Genomic DNA, 20,252 nt, shown 5'->3' with positions numbered 1-20,252 from the left:
AATTTAAATCTTCAGGACTGTGCCTGACCATTCGGACCAAAATTTTCCATGCCATTGTCTGTCCCATGTTTCATTTCCTTTTCTTTGGAAAGTCTTAGCACAAATTCAGTTATTTCTGAGAATGAGGCTAAGGAAAATTTTATTCTGCATTTTGAAAGGATTGGATGCCTCTACTGTGCTGCAGCTGGATCACAAAGATGGCGGGAAACGTCTAGGTTTGTACTATCAATACGAGACTTCTCCAAAATGTGCCAGGTTATCAGGTACCATATACTTTATCATAGAATCATAGAATCATAGAATCATTTAGGTTGGAAAAGACCTTTAAGATCATCAAGTCCAACCATTAACCTAGCACTGCCAAGTCCACCACTAAACCATGTCCCTAAGCACTGCATCTACACGTCTTTTAAATACCTCCAGGAATGGTGACTCAACCACTTCCCTGGGAAGCCTGTTCCAATACTTAACCACTCTTTCAGTAAAGAAATTTTTCCTAATATCTAACCTAAACCTCCCCTGGCACAACTTGAGGCCATTTCCTCTCGTCCTATCACTTGTTACTTGGGAGAAGAGACCGACACCCACCTCGCTACAACCTCCTTTCAGGTAGTTGTAGAGAGCGATGAGGTCTCCCCTCAGCCTCCTTTTCTCCAGGCTAAACAATCCCAATTCCCTCAGCCGCTCCTCATCAGACTTGTGCTCTAGACCCTTCACCAGCTTTGTTGCTCTTCTCTGGACATGCCCCAGCACCTCAACGTCCTTCTTGTAGTGAGGGGCCCAAAACTGAACACAGTATTCGAGGTGCGGCCTCACCAGTGCCGAGTACAGGGGCACGATCACTTCCCTACTCCTGCTGGCCACACAATTTCTGACACAAGCCAGGATGCCATTGGCTTTCTTGGCCACCTGGGCACACTGCCGGCTCATATTGAGCTGGCTGTCAACCAACACCCCCAGGTCCTTTTCCAAAAGGCAGCTTTCCAGCCACTCTTCCCCAAGCCTGTAGCGCTGCATGGGGTTGTTGTGATCCGAGTGCAGGACCCGGCACTTGGCCTTGTTGAACCTCATACAGTTGGCCTCGGCCCATCAGTCCAGCCTGTCCAGATCCCTCTGTAGATCCTTCCCACCCTCGAGCAGATCAACATTCCTGCCCAACTTGGTGTCATCTGCAAACTTACTGAGGGTGCACTTGATCCCCTCATCCAGATCATTGGTAAAGATATTAAACAGAGCTGGCCCCAATACTGAGCCCTGGGGAACACCACTTGTGACTGGCTGCCAACTGGACTTAACTCCATTCACCACAACTCTTTGGGCCCGGCCATCCAGTCAGTTTTTTACCCAGCGAAGAGTATACTTGTCCAAGCCATGAGCAGGCAGTTTCTTCGGGAGAATACTGTGGAAAACAGTGTCAAAGGCTTTACTGAAGTCCAGGTAGACCACATCCACAGCCTTTCCCTCATCCACTAGGTGGGTCACCTTGTCATAGAAGGAGATCAGGTTAGTCAAGCAGGACCTGCCTTTCATAAACCCATGCTGACTGGGCCTGGTTGTCCTGTACATGCCACGTGATGATACTCAAGATGATCTGCTCCATAACCTTCCCTGGCACCGAGGTCAGGCTGACAGGCCTGTAGTTCCCTGGATCCTCCTTCCAGCCCTTCTTGTAGATGGGCGTCACATTTGCTAACCTCCAGTCAACTGGGACCTCCCCGGTTAGCCAGGACTGCTGATAAATGATTGAAACTTCCGCCAGCTCCCTCAGTACCCTTGGGTGGATCCCATCCAGCCCCATAGACTTGTGCGTGTCTAAGTGGTGTAGCAGGTCACTAACCATTTCCCCTTGGATTATTGGGGCTTCATTCTGCTCCCCGTCCCTGTCTTCCAGCTCAGGGGGCTGGGTACCCCAAGAACAATTGGTCTTACTATTGAAGACTGAGGCAAAGGCAGCATTAAGTACCTCAGCCTTTTCCTCAGCCTTTGTCACTGTTTCCCCCTGCATCCAGTAAAGGATGGTAATTCTCCTTAGCCCTCCTTTTGTTGCTAATGTATTTATAGAAACATTTTTTGTTGTCTTTTATGGCAGTAGCCAGATTAAGTTCTAGTTGGGCTTGGGCCCTTCTAATTTTCTCCCTGCATAACCTCATGACATCCTTGTAGTACTCCTGAGTTGCCTGCCCCTTCTTCCAAAGGTCATAAACGCTCTTTTTTCTCTGAGTTCCAGCCAAAGCCCTCTGTTCAGCCAGGCTGGTCTTCTTCCCCACCAGCTCGTCTTTCGGCACATAGGGATGGCCTGCTCCTGCGCCTTTAAGATTTCCTTCTTGAAGAATGTCCAGTCTTCCTGGACTCCTTTGCCCTTCAGGGCTGCCTCCCAAGGGACTCTGTCAACCAGGCTCCTAAACAGGCCAAAGTCTGCCCTCCGGAAGTCCAAGGTAGCAGTTCTGCTGACTCCCCTCCTTACTTCTCCAAGAATTGAAAACTCGATCATTTTGTGATCACTGTGCCCAAGACAGCCTCCAACCATCACATCACCCACAAGTCCTCCTCTGTTCACAAACAACAGGTCCAGTGGGGCACCTTCCCTAGTTGACTCCCTCACCAGCTGTGTCAGGAAGTTGTCTTCCACACACTCCAGGAAACTCCTAGACTGTTTCCTCTCTGCTGTATTGTATTTCTACCAGACATCTGGTAAGTTGAAGTCCCCCACGAGAACAAGGTCTAGGGATTGTGAGACTTCTCCTAGCTGCTTATAGAATATTTCGTCTGCCTCTTCATCCTGGATGGGTGGTCTATAACAGACTCCCACTACGATATCTGCCTTGTTGGCCTTCTCCCTGATTCTTACCTATAAACACTCAACCCTATTGCCACCATCATCAAGCTCTAGACAGTCAAAACACTCCCTCACATACAGGGCTACCCCACCACCTCTCCTTCCTTGCCTATCCCTTCTGAAGAGTTTATAGCCATCCATTGCAGCACTCCAGTTGTGTGAGTCATCCCACCATATTTCCGTGATGGCAACTATATCATAGTTTTCCTGCTGCACAATGGCTTCCAGCTCCTCCTGTTTGTTGCCCATACTGCGTGCATTGGTGTAGATGCCCTTCAGTTGGGCTACTGATCCTGCCACCTTTTTTGGGGGAGAAACCCTAATTCCCATGTGACCATTCTCAGGCACTTCTGTGGTATCTAACACATCCATAACCCTTGCGTCTTTGCTGCTGCACAGATCTCCATCCTCTACTTCCACTGAGACTGCAGACCAAAGGACCTTGCTAGCACACCGTCCCTCAAAGACTGGCGTGCCACCCCCAGGCTTATCTCTAGCAAGCCTGGTTTTATCCCTTTCCCCCTTCAAATCTAGTGTAAAGCTCTTTCAATGAGCCCTGCTAACTCCTGTGCAAAGATCCTTTTCCCCCTTTGAGACAAGTGTATCACGTCTGTCGCCAGCAGGCCTGGTGTCATGTAGACTGACCCATGACCAAAAAACCCAAAATTCTACCAGGCTTGGAGCCAGGTATTGTTCTGCTGGTTCTTCCTGTTTCTTCCCTCATCATTCCCTGCAACTTGAAGAATGGAGGAGAACACTACTTGTGCTCCTGATCCCTTAACCAGTCGTCCCAAGGCGCTGAAGTCTCTCTTGATTGCCCTCAGATTTCTTGTTGCAACTTCATTGCTGCCTACCTGAAAAATCAATAATGGATAATAATCTGAGGGCTGTACTAGGGTAGAAAAAGTCTCTTTGTAGAGACTTGAAGGCTAAAATCTCTTAACAATTTTTCTGGACTGAGGTTCTCCAGCCTGGAGCTTTGAGGTACTGAAGTGGGACTTCCTCTGCAAATATACGTCCAAGATACTGCAGGCAGCAGAACTGAGAAGAGGAAGGCTGCCCTTCTCCATTCCCTCAAATCAGTACAAACTGCAGGACCTGTCATTGCTCCCCAGGTCCCAGTGCATGCCTCAGCCATGTCCTGAGATGAAACTGATGCAAGACTGGGAAGCAGAGCCTATTTCCTGCTTTTCACAGGAAGGAAACCTTTGTGCATGGGATATACAGGATCTTTGGCATACTCTGGCTTACAACCCTGATCTGTCTGATTGGCGGACCAGTATGGCAGGGCATAACATGGGGATCACCTGCAGCCCTTGTGCCTGACACGACTCAGATAGATAGCATGTCAGAGGAGGGGAAACTGAGGAGCTGCAAAATTTAGTTGCAAGGGGGAGAGCAACTAGAACTGATAGGGTCCAAAGGAAATAAAATAGAGAAGGAAAGTGGGAGTGAGGAACAGTGACTGAGACTTGAACTTGCCGAGTTGAGACTTGAACAGAGTGGAGGAGAAGATTGGACCTGGGACGGATAAGTCTGAGTAGAAAGGAAACAGTGGGACTAAGAGACTGGAGAGTTTGTCACTTCATAGATTTTAAATCTAAAAAGGTCCATTAACTGATAGACTTAGATCTTAAGGAACAGAAAGTGAGAGTTGAATAGAGAACCAGGGAGGAATTTGGTCAAGGAAGGCTGGAGACAGGGCCCTCGATGCAATCCTCCCCGGCAACCTCTCTTAGCCCAAAAGGGGCCTAGCTGGCCGAGCTCATGGTCTGCTCTGATATAGATCTGACTTCTGTGAAATCAGCTAAACTGTGAGAAGGAGCTGTGAGGAGCCTCATCTGCTGCGTCCACCTAAGCACCCTCTGCCTCATCCAGAGGAGCCGTACTGAGTGAGGACCCGGTCACCATCCCCAGCCCAGCTCTGCTCACCGTCTCCAGACATGTTGGGATGGGGCCACTAGGGAGGTCCCTGCCCTGGCTTGCCCCACTGCTCCCCACCCCAGCCTGCCCCACAGCCAGCCATCACTGCCACCCTGATGAGTCTGAGCTGAGAGAGAGATTGGCTTGGTAAAGCAACTAAGAGACAGTAGGATGGAGTATCACAGTGAAGACAAGAGGAGAAGGGGAATCAATAGGCTTGATGAATAACACTAGTCTGAGATAGGATATGGAAATTGCTGCATAGGGATCTGGAAAAGGAGCTGGGAAAGTGACAGCTGGTCAAGAATCTCATGCTAGAGGACTGGAGCAAACAGTGAGACTGGGAATGAAAGAAAAGATCTGATACCCAGGGTCAGTTACACAGTGTCTAAGCTAGTTATCTACATTGAGGTAAGAAAAGTCCTGTCCCAGAAATGCACATTTCTCTCAACTGAGTTTAAAGGATGGTTAGTTTGAGTACAGAAATCCACATAGCTTATACAGAAAGTTAGATGACACTACTCCCATCTCCAGTGTCTGGGGTGTAAGACTGATAGACTGCATGAGGAGTGGAAGGGGTTACACTGGGAATGGTTGGGTAAGGAGAAGAGGCTTCGGAAAGGGGTGGATGGAAGGACAGAAGGAAGATGAGTGTTAAGGTGGAGTGAACAAGGCAGAGGAGATTGTGTTTGGAGTGAACAGACCAGATGGCACAAACCTTTCCAGAGTTTGGAGCGTGTTGCTCAGTGCAGCTGTCCCACCATGCCCTTCTCTGCCAGGAAATGCCTGCAGGAGCTATTAGGGAATTGCTTTAGCCCTTTCACTGCCTGTGCACAGGCAGAGGAGGATAACCCAGAGCTGCTGTCAGTTACTGTGCCCACCTGGCGTGGTGGTCCCAAAAAACTCAGTCTTTCTGATGATCATGGGGTACCTCAACAGGTACTATGTGATAGATTTTTTTCCCCCAATATTTCTTTTTAAAGCAATGTAGAAAAACACACTTAGACTGTGGAAATGCAAGCACCCAAAAGTTAAGGAAAGCCACATTTCAGGTTTACTCTTCCATACTTATTAACACATCTTTTCTGTTCTGCAGCCATGAAGTGGACAAATAGACTGTGTGGGATTTCTGTCTTACTTCATGCAAAATTTTATTGAAACAAAAGATCAGGAAATTTCAGGAGGAGTGAGGACATTCTCAAGGAAGTCAAATGCTGAATGGAAGAGCTGGCTTTTAGCCCTGTCTCAGCCACAGAGTTCCTCTCTGGTGCTAATCAAGTCACTTAACTAACTGTTTCACAAAGACTAGTCATTATGCTTGATTTTATATGGGTTGAAGGTGCAGAATTGCTTAACCTTCCAGATGCAACTGAATCCTCTGGGTGCTAAGATTCGAACGAAAGTTGAAATGCAACATGAAATATTCTGCAATATCAATTTCTACAGTGTGGCTCATCTAAAAGTAGTGTATAAATTCTTACCTCAGTGCCTCTATGTAATGCAGAAATTCAAATCTCATGCATGTTTTGTGCAAATACACGGATTGTTTTTTCAGGCAGTTAGATGATGCGATGATAAGCACTACAGAAAGTAATAATTTCATTTTCAGTGCAGTTTGACTAATTTGAAGTAATAGGATATACAGACATATTGAGACATGAAGGTAAAAAAACCAAAAAACAAACCACCAAGATTGATTAGTTACTCTGTGCCCTGGATGGTTCAGGGTACTAGTAGAAAAGGAGTATGTAATTAAAACTTTATCAGCATGCACTCATGAAAAAGAGCTAAGCTACAGTTGCACTGTTAACCTTAATTATAGCACTTTTTAGCCTCTTATCTTACAAACTCAGTAACATTTTCAGGTGTTGTTAGTTTGTGTTGAGTACAATATGTGAAACAGTCTATATGTGTACCTTGTGGAATGTGCCACATCTGGTCTGCCATTGTTTTTTTTCCTTGAAAATAGAGCTGCTTTGAAAAAACTTCAGTATGTTGCTTCCTTAGTTTCTCTTTACCCTTCTTTAGATGGAAAAAAGGCCAGGTTTCTTACAGGAGACGGACCATGCTTAACTTAATTGAGCATGGCCCCTAAATTCCTGGGCACATATCTGAAGATCAGATCAAAGATCGGTCGCTTGGCACCCTTCCACTGCCTCTTGGAAAAAAAAAAAAAGGCTGAAAGCTTAAGCATTTGCAAACCTTTTTGTTCAGCTTTGAAATGAGACTTCCACTCATTTGGTCTGAAGACAGGAATATAAAGCAGTTAAAGTCCCTGAAACAATAGTTAACCATACAGTTTCCATATAACACATGAGAAAACGGAAATTTCAGATGCTGTCTTAAGTATCAAAACATTGCAGGGTGTAGTATTCTTCCACTGATCAGGATCTAGCCTGACAGTACTGTTACAGGTTATATGCAAAGAGATTTAATGAGAATTGCTCGTAAAAAACTACAGTTTTCCTCCTGTCAGCAATGCTAATTTTCTGTGATTCTCATTCCAAAGTTACTTCTCACTGCCATACCTCCCTAAAGTTAGTTCCCACTCTTTTCCCAAAATTTGTTAAGGAGGTCACTGCTGAGTAAGCCACCCCTAGGTTTTTCCACATTCTCTTTGGGATTACCTTGTTGAAGGGCAAATCAAGGAATCTATAACAGGATGGATAACAAAGGCAAGATGTTCTGATGAGATTGACAATTAAATATTAACAGAAGGAATAAATGCAATGTTCTTTCTCAGTCACTGGTGTCAGGGGGCCCAGTTAGCTCTTTCAGACGTGTATTCGATGATTCAGTGAACAGCCCAAGCCTAGCAGTTGAGGGAGAGAGAATTTGAAAGTGACGGTGTGTTTTTTCACCGGTTTTATATGCACTGCATGAAAAAATGGTAGGCAGCATTGCTTAGGTCTCCTATGACTGGAAGGCCTGAAGATGGACATTTTGGAAGATGTCACAATTCTACATGTAAGTGGACATTAGGGCTGACAATGCTCACAATATATTTGAAGATTCACTACACTTTCTTGAAAATCTAGATGTTTTAAATATTGAATAAGCTAAATGGTCTGCACGATTGATTTGACTGTAAGTCCTCTTCAGCCTTCTGCTAGACACCAGTGGACTTTTGACGAGGCTCCAGGTACATATGGAGTAAATATGAATGATGTCAAAAAATCTAAACTGCTACAGGACGAGTTTCAAGCTACAGCACTGCATAGTGTTTTCAACTTGAGCATAAATGTTCCTCATGCCTTTGTAGAAAACAGCTACTTCAGGCTTTTAAGTTTGCCCTGACCCAGCAATCACTCCCTCGTGGGAAACCCCCTCAGACAGTGGCATTCTGCATAAGCACAAAAGTTTATTTGCATACACCTATTTTCAGGAGTGCAGTCCTAATTTGAGGACCACAAACATGAAAATGAAGCACCATTTTTTATCTTAAAACTTTAATTATACACAAAGGAGACACTTGAATGCAGAGCAATAGGTATAAGATCAACATAAAACTTCCACCTCTTTTCTTGGCAAAAGTCACAAGCCACAAGTGTGACTTGAGGTTAGATCTTCTTACTGGATTTTAAAGAAAGGCTGGAGAGTGTTTTGGTAACTGATGAAATCTCTTAAGAAAGCTAGAATTTGATATCTGTAATGAAATCTGCTATTTCACAGCTTCTCACTAGGGGATCAGGAAAGAATATCCCATATCTTTACAGCATCACATATGTTTGGTTTCCTCCATAATTTTTCAGATTTTTTCAACTTCTTCAGCTCTGCCAAATGCAAGAGTTGTTTGAAACTGAAACTCAGTGTCTGTGGGTGCTGCAGACATCAGCTGCAGAGCTCTGCCTGGTTGTTTTCTTCCTGCTGTGCAGGAGACGGGGAAGTCAGAGAGTTGCCTGTGCAGCTGGACTCACAGTGGCTTTCATGTGGCTGTTACGTGATACAGCTGCCCATCTGGCAGCTTGACCAGCACACGCATTTTAACAGGTTGTGAACTAAACCCAGGGGCAATAGGCTTGCTCTACCGTGCCAATGCTTTCTAGATTTTTATTTTCTAATGTATAGCTTTATAAATATTAGATTACTGAATGCATGCTTTCCCAAGCTGTCGATAGGGGTTTTTTTGTTAACCATGACTGTCTTGCAAACATATGACTATGAAACTGCACTAATTATGGAATTCATTCCAATTTAATGTCTGGTTTATCATAGACCTATTTATGGATAGGCCAAATGCTGTTCTGGTAAATTAGCAGGAAATGGGAAAAAGAAATATCAGTATGAGCTTCATAACTGTTGGCTCTAACTGTGCCTTACTTATGCTCTACTTTAATGATGTTGTTTTATTTTTCTCAAAGAAAAAACTGGTATAAGAAGCCTCTAAATTCGGTAGAGCTGTTAAGTTCATGATGAAAATAACATTAAGCTAATGTTCCCTGCTTATTTCAGCAATAGAATAGTGGTGCTATTGGATCATTAAAATGTTTTAGTAAGTTTAGCAAGGAAATAATGGTGACAAAACATCTTTAGCACCTGTGGAATCTTGTTCGCCATCTTATAAAAACACAAATTAAGCCATCATCCCAGCCTAGAAAGCCCACAGCTCCCTCTTGTCATTGTAGATGTATTTTTAAACATTATCTCAAATTACTTGTGTCTTTTAAATAATGGGTGAAGTAGTATTATACAAGGTTTGGAAAAACTTATTTTTCTTCCATGAGACATTTAGAATGCAGTTCTTGTCTCTCATTTTCTGCTGTGTTGGGTAAAAGCAATTGCAAGTGGCAGACCTAATGTGGGCAAGATAACTAGCATTGTGTTGCCAGCTGTGGCCAGGATTTGGTCACATACTTTCTATTGGCTCCCATTAAGATAACAAATCTTATCCATTTTCCACTGCGTTAATAACAATGTTCACTCTTGTTTAGATTTGGCTGTGTTTTTCTGCATTTTTAGTCGTATCCACAATGCAGACTAATTGTACTCAGCTGCATGCATCCTGGTTGCTGTCAGTCTGCACACATGGGTGTTCATTGCATCAAAACCAGAGAGCAGAGAGGTGGGGGTATGTGTGCCATGGTGTCAGGCTGCAGTCATGGTAGGTACCTGGATCTGGAACATGCAATGCTCTCCTAGGACCTGTCATCTAGGTAAGGCCTGCATGGACATTCTGAACACATCTGAAAGTGAAAAAACATCACTGACTTGAAACCTGAAACTTAAAAATAGTAAGTAAATTTATTGACTAGACTTCAAAGCAAATCTGTGGTGAGCTCTCTGCTTGAGGTAATGTTTTGCTCTATAGATTCAGGGGTTGTGGAAACTGCCTTTATGCAGTATTTAAATGGTTTCTTTTGCTTTTCAAGTGGAAGCTGGCTGAAATGTATCACATCTTTAGGGAAGGAAGAGTCATTCCCTGATGGCTGGCCAAGAAATAGTGAAGACAGCAGCTGCAGAGGCAGCTGGAGTTGCTACCCTCACAGATGGAGTCAAAGTGCTTGGCTGTACCTGAAATAGGAGGGAATGAGTGAAAACAGAAGGAAGGTAAAAATAGGTAAATAGCAAACCAGAAGCTGTGTCTTAATAAGATCTGCAGGTTTTCTCCATATTCATGTGTAACACAGCCTGGAGATATCTTAGGGTCTTAAAGAAGTCTGTATGCACTGTACACACTGTAGAAAGTGTAGTTTCTCTGAAGAGGACTATAACAGAGACAGAAAAATCTTTAAATATCTGAATTTCTTTCTCACATGCAGAGAATGGACAGAGAAATGCAGAGACTGGAAGAAATCTTTCCAAGTCACACCGGGATTGTTTTGAGGGTCTCACCTTCTCCTAGTGCCTTTACTAGGCATCAAATTACTAGGCCTTTACTTTAGGCCTTAGCTCTGCATAAAATGGATTGTGGATGAATGTCAGAGCTCATAAGGACATCCTCTTCCTATTGAGTGAAGCACCAGGTTGACAGATATGTTTGAACCTTTGGCCCCATGTGAAAAATCACATGTTCCAGCGCTTCGCCACGTGGAGCTCATTCTCACATCAGGGCTTCCAGATAGGAAACTTGTCAGATTTACAGCCTGAGACAGGCAAAAAGGTCCGGCAGCCTGAAGTGAGGTAATCAAAACCTCCCTTACATCCCCAGAGATAAAATAGACTTCAAAATCACTCTCTTGAAGAAATAGGTGAATAGGAATTCCAGTGTGTTGCATGCTTTTGAAGGAGAAACAAAAGCATGTATGGTTGTTTTTTCCAGACTTGCTATAATACTGGATTAGAAGCTAATTTTAGACTGGATTTACTTTAAGTAAAAAAACAGTCTCCCCTAAATGAGAAAACAGGGATTTTTTTCCCCCTGGAATATTAAACTACAAACCATGACAAAATGCAGTGACAAAGTGACAGTTAGACAGCCAGCAGAATCCATAGTATTTACAGTTTTGTCAAATGAGTCCCCTTCTGCAAATGTTTTGGCCTTTGCATATTTACATTCCTTGTGCTTCATGCATTGATATGCTTCATGTAGCACAGCTTCTGCACTGTCAATTAATGCTGCTCTTCCTAGTTTCTAGTCGGCAGGTTTCCATTGCTTCTTTGTTTCCCTGTTTGAATGCAATACATGCTAATTTTACAGTAAATGCCAGTTTACATTAGCTCAGCTGTCCTCATGACATAATTTGACTTGAAGTTATGCAAATTACTTCTTTCCAGATACCTCTGATTAGCTGTAAAAAACACTCCCTAATTAGTCCTGAGATAATCAGGGAGAAATCACAGTTGATTACATATATTGAATTTGCTTCTCCAATTTGAATTGCCAAATTTCCTGCCACAGGACCTGTGAGCACTCTATAGAGTTTGCACCTTTCCTTCCCTTGCAAAACACTTCAACTACTCCCTCACAGCTCCATCAAATCAAACATTTCTTTTTATACTGACTCTATCCAGACAGCTAGGGATCCCTGCTGACAGCCTAAGAGAAACACCAGCCAGGTGCAGTACAAATTCTGCCTATTGCTGAAGATACAGACTAGTAAATCTTACTGGAAATATATAGGTGTCAGAAAGCTTTACAACTGGCAGCGAAGAGAGATAGCACAAAAGCAGATCTTCTGATTAAAATGACATTGTCAACTGATATCAAAGTGACAATTTTAGAGGTCAGTAATGTATATTTCGAGTGCAGTTTTGCTGGCTTGCTTCACACTGAACTCTTCCTGTCCCTTAGTGATGACTCAGTAATTTATCATAATCCATTTTTCAAATAAACAGGGACAAGTGAACTTCAGACGGCTCAACATTTAGATTCAATTTGAGTAAACAGATAAATGTTCAAAGGTTTATTCAGAGTTTCGTCTCAATTACCTAATATATCTTGAGTCCTTGAGTTACCAGGACTGGTAACCTTTTCTACATGGTCCCTAAACTCCTCTCCATATAGAGTGCCTTGACAGGGTGAAGAGTAGGTCATGCACCTCTTAACATAAACTCTCCTTTTCAGAAACAAGACCACTGGCTGATATTTTCTGTAAGAGAAGGAGGAATGGTAGCTGAGCTTGAGGTCATTTATTGCTTAACTCCAGACACACACATACACACACACGCAAAAAGCACCCAGATTTTGGTTTTAACTTGCATAAGTTCTTGAGGGTGCTGGGAATTCAGACTTGGATCTGAAGTTTCCAAAGTTTCTCCTTCCAAAAGGGATGTGATTTGAACTTTGGATTTGTATCTCCCATTCAGATGGGGTCTACAATTCCCCCTAAAGTAAAGTACTTTTGCAAAATTAAAGGAAATCATAACAGCAAAAAGGTGAAAATGGAAATATTTCAACTTAAAGTTGAAATAAACTGCAGATTTGGTGAGCTAGAGAGATTAAGAAAGGAATTTTCATAATGTAGCATTAGTAAGAAGAGAAGGATTTTGCACCTAAATGAACCTTGCAATGCATGACAGGAGGTCTGTGCAAGACAAAAAGAAAAAAAAACCCAAACTTTCAGTGAGCTAGAAGTCCCTGAGCTCTATGGAATAAAGACAGAGATGCAGGACTAAGTTCTGCTCTAATTTATGACAATGTAAGTCTGAAGCAGTGATATCAATTTTGAATCTTACATAAATCTGATACCAAGATGTTATCATACTACCAACAAGAGTTGTGATACTTTTTTCTTTCTTTTTTTTTTTTTTTTTTTAAGAAAGGATTGGTGAAGTTTCTTTGGGCTATTAGTAGGAATTCTGTTCTTTCAATGAGCACTGTTTCCTTTTGTCTCCTTGTTGCTGGGTGATGACCTGGAGAAACCAAGTCCTATCCTGAAGATTTCTGTATCATAAAAGGCAATACAAATTGCTCAAAGTGGCACTATATCCTCCCACACTCTCTACCTCTGGGATTTCATGGTCAGTGCTCTATGGAGAAAAGCAGTGGCAAGTACAGAATATGACCATGAAATGGATTCCGTAACAGTATGGAGCATAATCACTCTGGGATTGCTTTGTACAATGTTTATTACAACTATGAAACCATGGTAGCATAAATGTATCACCTATCTGGAACAATTTTACCAAGTTTACTCAAGATATTCTGGAGGTGTAGTGATCTCACATGGCAATAAAAAACAGAACAGAAAGAGGAATTATCCAAATAGATATTTGGTTATTATCTGAGGTAGGATTTAAAACCATATATTAGCATGTCAAAATTATTCACCTTTTTTATAACTTTTTTCACCTTACCTTTTGTCAACAGCTTTTTTACAGCTTGTAAGACACATCTATCCCATCAGAACAACCAACGCAGACCACAGTCTCACCACTGCTCATTTTCTCAGAGGCAGCTGGGACATAGTCAGGGAAGGGGTTGCAGATCATACAAATTGTTCTAGCAGTCCAGATCCCCTCCTTCACTATGGCTACATGGACCTTCCCTATCAGAATCAGAAGTAAACTCCTCCTACGGCAAATTCCCTCACCTGGCAGGGCACATAGAGTCATTGACAGTAATGATAAGTGACATCGTTTCTGTGATTTTATGACAATCTAAATGTGTGTAATACCAAACAACATCAAAATTATTAGGCACTCACTCTATCATGTAGCCACAATACTAGCTTTGTGTCCTGCCTGCACAATAATTTCCAGTCCGTTTCTCTGCTGTACAGCTCTCCTCTGCTTCTACCAGAGCTGCTCTTTCCCATTTGCAGAGTCAGGGCACAGTCATAGAGAAGGCTGCACACCCAGCCCCTTTTCACCACTCTGGTATTCCTTCCTCTTCTCCCAAGGATGTGCTATAGCATATGCATGATTAGTGGGAGGATCTGTGTTCCCAGGAGAGGAGTAAGGACAGGAGGGTTATGCCATATCCAGGGGATTAAAGAAGGAGGAAAATGTTTCCAAACCCCTTTGGTGTTTCAGAATCTATGACAAGTTGAAGTCTCTCAGGGACACAGCCCAGTTACACAAGGGGGATAATTGTGAAAGAAAGGTTAGTGGGGCATGAGACAACAAAAAATCAAAAAAAGTCATCTTATTCTCAGTCCGCACTGACTCTTTTTCTAAAGGCTGCATATGTGGAGGTGCAATGACACAGTTTTTGCCTTAGTATTAGAAAGGATTCAAACAGAATTGTCCCTCACGGTGAGGTGAAACATTGTGGAGACTATGAAGTTGTATAATGTCAGTCCCAGTCACTTGGAGGTAGAATACGTACCATCATCCCCTATGACTAGGTTCAAATATGTATGTTCACCTTTGATAGTGAGAATCTGTATTTCCTCAGTAAATTCCTAGCGATGCGTATGCATCTATATCCTGGTAACTCAATAACCTCAACAAGTTGGGTTTTTTTTCCTTTGCTTTTCATGAAACAGTGGAGGGAAGTTTGTTTTTGAATTAGTTCATCTCCATGATGCATTTATTGTTATTACTGTATTTTATGAAGGACCCATTTGCAAGCTGATCAAATAAACAAATCCTATGGCCTCAGATATGAACCATACAGACAGAGGAAATCCCACTCTGCATTTTAAAAGCTGCGTTTGACCCTGTCACAAAGTAATTCATTCTAATGACATGGACATTTTTACAGCATAGCAGTCTGCTCCTACAAAAGTCCCAAGACCAAAGGATTCTTACCTTATACAAAAACGTTGAAGTAAAGCCAAAACATTTGATGTCAAGGCAAGAAATATCAATCTATGACAATGTTTTGCAACATCATGATTTTAATTCCATTATACCAAATGCCTGCTGTTGATGCAGTCATTTTTTGTGACAGATTTTAGTGGGAAGGGAAAGCAGTTGTTCATTGCAATCTTGATTATATGGAAACTGAGCTGCCTCACTGAGTCAAAGAACGGGGGGGCTGTACTGTTGCTGAAATATATAACTGCATGTTAATGCTCACTGAGGTCAACAGCAAAACTCATATGGACTTTAGTAGCGCAGAATAAGGATTTCATTGTTCAAATGTTCCTTATTTTCTCCCTGCAGGGTTGTAAATATACTACTTTGCATAATAAGTGAATGGTTATTGAGTTACCAGGATAGAGATAGGTGCATAAGCATTGAGAAAATTCTCACTAGCAAAAGTAGCCTCCTTCCTGAGCTTGGTCCTGAATTAGCCATCCAATCAAATGCAAGTCGTCTCTTTTTTCCTCCCCCGCCCCCCCTCCCCCTTGTCCTTATTAGTTGGCCATCTCTGGGCAACGATAACACAGGTACATCCACTATTTAATTTACTACCCATCCTTTCTTCACTTTCTTCATCTCTGTCTTTACCAGCACTGTTGGGCCCCAGGCCTTGGGAACAAAAATCCAGGTTGATGCAAACACAGACCCACCGTCAGTGAAGGAAGAGTTGATATGTGAACTATTACAGAAGCTTGACCCCTAGAAATCGATGGGCCCTGACAGTATCCACCCAAGTGTTTTAAGAGAGCTGGCTGACGTCATTGCAAGGCCACTCTCCACAATCTTTGAGAAGTCATGGTGATCAGGGGATGTCCCAGAAGATTGGAAGAAGGCTAATGTCACCCCCATCTACAAGAAGGGCTTAAAGGAGGATCCAGGAAGTTAGAGGCCCATCAGTGTTACTTCAGTCCCTGGGAAAGTTATAGAACAACTCTTCCTGGGGGCTATCACAAGTCAAATGAAGCACATGATTGGGAAAAGCCAGAATGGATTCACTAAGGGCAAATCGTGCTTGACAAACCTGATCACCTTCTACAACAAAATGACCTGCTCGGCTGATGTGGGGTGAGCAGCGGACATTGTCTACCTGGATTTCTCCAAGGCTTTCAATATGGTTTTCCACAGCCTCCTCCTAGAGAAACTGATGCATTACGGTCTAGACAAGTGGTCTGTGTGGTGGGTGGGGAACTGCCTGACAGGCCACACCCTGAGGGTGGTGGTAAACAGCTCCTTCTCAAACTGGCAACCTGTCACAAGTGGGGTCCCCCAGGGATTGATACTGGGCCCAAATCTGCTAGATATCTTCATAGGTGATCTGGGTGATGGGATCAAGTGTACCCTGATGAAGTTTGCCGATGATACCAAACTGAGTGGGGAGATGGACGCTTCGGAAGGGAGAACCACCCTGCAGGAAGACCCGGATAGGCTGGAAGAGTGGGCTAACCAGAACCTTATGAAGTTCAACAAGGACAAGTGTAAAGTCTTGCACCTGGGAAAACATAATCCAGGAGTGCAGCACGGGCTGGGATCTACCCGGCTGGGGGGCAGCTCTGTGGAAAGGGACCTGGGGGTCCTGGTGGACAACAAGCCCAATATGAGTGAACAGTGTGCTGCTGCGGCAAAGAAAGCCAACAGGATGCTGGGTTGCATCAACAAGGGCATCACCAGCAGAGATAAAGCCATTATCCCCCTCTACTCAGCGCTTCTCAGGCCACACTTGGAATACTGTGCTCAGTTTTGGTCCCCGCTATGCAAAAAAGATGTGGACAGGTGAAGGAGGGTCCAGAGAAGGGCCACAAAGATGATCAAAGGACCGGGAAGCCTGCCATATGAGGAAAGGCTGAGAGAACTGGGTTTGTTCAGCCTTGAGAAAAGAAGGCTTAGGGGAGACCTTATCACCACGTTCCAGTGTTTAAAGGGTGCCTCCAAAGAAGATGGAGACTCCCTTTTTACAAGGAGTCACATGGAAAAGACGAGGGGTAATGGGTACAAGTTACTCCTGGGGAGATTCCGATTGGACAGAAGAGGAAAATTTTTCACAATGAGAACAATCAGCCATTGGAATAATCTCCCCAGGGAAGTGGTGAATTCCCCAACATTAGACACTTAAGATTCAGCTGGACAGGATGCTGGGCCATCTTGTCTTGACCATGCTTTTTGCCAAGAAAGGTTGGACCAGATGATCCTTGAGGTCCCTTCCAACCTGGTATTCTATGATTCCATGATTCTGTGATTCTTTGACTCTATCTATTGTCTTCATAGTTTGCAATATCCTGAGTTTTCCAGTGTACATATTCACTAAGTCCTGAAAGTGAACAACATCATAGATGTTTTCTTTATTCCTCGGTCTGATGTTGAAGGCTCAGACTCTTCAAACCGAGATATGTTTACTTTCTGTATATGCTTTAAACTTTAGCCTTGCATTTTTAGAGCACATACAGAAAGCATAGTAAAAGAGAACTAGACTTCTAAACCAGTGAAAATCTGCAGTTATTCCACAGACTCCATAGCTTTTTCTCTAGAGGTAGATCAGCACCACTGAGAGAAACTGGCTCTAAAGAACTTCTTTCTAATTGGTTTATAAAACAAATGTGATGTGTACTTAGAACAATCAGAGGACCAGTTACCCAGAGCACTAGTTTTTGTTGCTATTTTTGTAATTTTGAAGTGCATAAAGGTGAAATACAGTGCAAGCTGTTTGGAAAGCATTTTTTGGAAAAGGAACACTTGAAAAATGTCTCTTACTAAAAGTGCTTGATTTTGCCTCTATACTTCCTTTTCAGCTTATACTGTTCTCTCCCTTATCTTCCCCAACCTGCAACTTCTTTTCTGATCAGCCTCTCCTAGGTGTTCTCTGCTCTGACAAAGAATTAATTTCCTTTGGTTTTCTTTCCTCCCATCTCTTCAGCTGATCTCTGGTCTTTCTCGAAGTTGAGGTCTCTAATTTTTTTCTTTTTCTAAAGTCAACATACAAGTAGTCTTTGAACATATGTCCTTAAAAGTTCCTTTTTCTTTTTAAGGGTTTCTGACTTTTTCTTTTCCCCTTCTCCTTATTGGAAATAGAACTTCAAAGCTGGAAACAGCCTAAAACAACCATAACAGCCTGTGACTGAGGAACAGAGTTTGGTTCAGAACATGGGGTCAGCAGGAAGGTTTCAGCTAAAAATGAAGTGATAGTGCTTTGCTCCTTCAGTTGTAGGTTTTTTTCTGGTGATATTAACTTTTATTATTCATGCTTTTGATGTATTTTGTTTGTTCTCTTTCAGTGTTAATACAGACAGTACTAAATGATAATAGCATTACTGGTCATTTACACTAATAGTCTTGGTATTGGCACATTATATCCTTAAATAAAAGAAGTTGGCCAGATTGGATTATTATTACAATGTGTGTATATTTTAATGATCACACTTATTGATTTTCTGTCTAGGTCAGCATTGTTCCTGTTTTATTATCAGCAATATTCATATCCACCATCTAGTTATGCTTTACACATGTTCCTAAATAAAATTACACCACTAATTTAATGTTTTCATATAATGTGAAAAGAATTGTATAAACTCCAAACTGCTCTTTCTTAAATAAAGCTTACAGTTATACAAAGTGCGAATCAGAGGTATTAATAATCTGCATTTTCAGTTTATTCTTGACTGATGGGTAGGTCGGTTGTAATCAGATGCAGTTAAATCTCTGCATGAGACATTGCACCATTTGATCAAAAGAAATAGTAGAGAAAACACTGCTGTCACAAATACTTCATATGACATCACTGGAAGGAAAGACAGAATTGGCTTCTTAATAGTGACTTCTTCCCCATATGAGTATTATTTGACCGGTGTATCCCTCAGCAATTTCAGTACAGAAATAAGCAAGGCACAGGCCTGATTGCCGTTGAATTTTGACAATGCCTATTGATGATCACAAATATTACAGTTTTTTCTCTGTACCTCACAGTATCAGTTCATGATGACCGGTGCTTTTTAGCATCTTTGACAGTGACATGGACAGTGGCATCGAGTGCACCCTCAGCAAGTTTGCTGACGACACCAAGCTGTGTGGTGCGGTTGACATACTGGAGGGAAGGGATGCCATACAGGGGGACCTTGACAGGCTTGAGAAGTGGGCCCGTGCGAACCTCATGAAGTTCAACAAGGTCAAGTGCAAGGTCCTGCACATGGGTCGAGGCAATCCCAAGCACAAATACAGGCTGGGTGGAGAATGGATTGAGAGCAGCCCTGAGGAGAAGGACTTGGGGACATTAGTTGATGAGAAGGTCAACATGACCCGGCAACGTGTGCTTGCAATCCAGAAAGCCAACTGTATCCTGGGCTGCATCAAAAGAAACATGACCAGCAGGTCGAGGGAGGTGATTCTCCCCCTCTACTCCACTCTGGTGAGACCCCACTTGGAGTACTGTGTCCAGCTCTGGGGCCCCCAACATAAGAAGGACATGGACCTGTTGGAGTGAGTCCAGAGGAGGGCCACAAAGATGATCAGAAGGCTGGAGCACCTCTCCTATGAAGACAGGCTGAGGGAGTTGGGGTTGTTCAGCCTGGAGAAGGGAAGGCTCCGGGGAGACCTTATAGCAGCCTTCCAGTACCTGAAGGGGGCCTACAAGAAAGCTGGAGAGGGACTTTCTACAAGGGCATGTAGTGATAGGACAAGGGGCAATGGCTTTAAACCAAAAGAGGGTAGATTTAGATTAGATATAAGGAAGAAATTCTTCACTATGAGGGTGGGAAGGCACTGGAACAGATTGCCCAGAGAGGTGGTGGATGCCACATCCTTGGAAGTGTTCAAGGCCAGGTTGGATGGGGCTTTGAGCAACCTGGTCTAGTGGAAGGTGTCTCTGCCCATGGCAGGGGGGTTGGAACTAAATGATCTTTAAGGTCCCTTCCAACCCAAACCATGCTATGATTCTATGATTTTGGTTTAAGTAGCTAACAGAGGTTCAGTTTAACCTTACACTTAGATGGAAAAACCAACTTGCCCGTGAAACTGAGTTAAATCCATGAGAAACACTGAAATAAAATGTGTTCTGTAGCGGCCAACATACCTGGTCCAACAAGGCAGGTCAACACACAGTCACTGGACTCATCAGACACCTAGATTTAAGCAAATGTTGAAATGATTTGTTGGATATTGGATTAAGTGATCTCTTTAGCTATTAGCTAAGCTGCTGAAGGACTAGGAACTCTGAAATTCGATGTGGTGAGTAAGTTGAAGAAGGAGGAAAGAAAATTCTTCTCTTCATCTGTAGGAAGAAGAGGGATAACTTCAGAGTGGTGAAACAGACAAGATG

Source organism: Aptenodytes patagonicus, chromosome 1 (genome assembly GCF_965638725.1).
Source record: "Aptenodytes patagonicus chromosome 1, bAptPat1.pri.cur, whole genome shotgun sequence".
NCBI lineage: Eukaryota > Metazoa > Chordata > Aves > Sphenisciformes > Spheniscidae > Aptenodytes > Aptenodytes patagonicus.
This window is presented reverse-complemented; position numbering follows the sequence as displayed.